The sequence below is a fragment of the Brassica oleracea genome, chromosome C2 (assembly GCF_000695525.1).
Source record: "Brassica oleracea var. oleracea cultivar TO1000 chromosome C2, BOL, whole genome shotgun sequence".
Taxonomy (NCBI): domain Eukaryota; kingdom Viridiplantae; phylum Streptophyta; class Magnoliopsida; order Brassicales; family Brassicaceae; genus Brassica; species Brassica oleracea.
Window position 1 is genome coordinate 33,302,128 of NC_027749.1, and position 619 is coordinate 33,302,746.

Here is a 619-nt window from a genome sequence, read left to right on the forward strand (position 1 = left end):
ATATGCAAGGAGCGTAGCTGGTGAGATGATCCTTGTTACCAAGGACAACATCAGAAATTTTTTGAAGAGAGCATCCCTATTTGAAGAGAGTCACTTATTTCTTCCAGAACATGCCACTTCTTTCACACCCACAAAACTAGCACCAGAGATCTACACCAAGGATGAGATTAATGAGATGGTGACTGGTATTTGTGGAGCTCAGGAAAAGCTAGGAGATGAACTCAAGACATTGGTAGATGACACTTATCAACATTTGGACAGAGGTTACAATGAGATTTTCAGAAATATGGCAGAGATGAAGACAGAGATTGAGAGTATGCAGCACATTCTTGAGAAAGAAGCTACGACATCACCATCAATCGACGCCAACAAAGCAACATCGATCGACGTCAAGCCACAGACATCCCAAATTCCTGCAGAACCAGAAAGTTTGGCAGAGAAGAAGGATGAATGGGAGATCGCATACATCAACACGAGGATTAATGATGTATACAACCCTCTCAACAACAACGATCGACAGCAAGTTCGCAGCCATGGAAGATAGGTTACAATCTTACGGATATGCACGAACTTTTCCCCTCACCTATCATGCGATACTTGGACACCTTGTCTACACAAA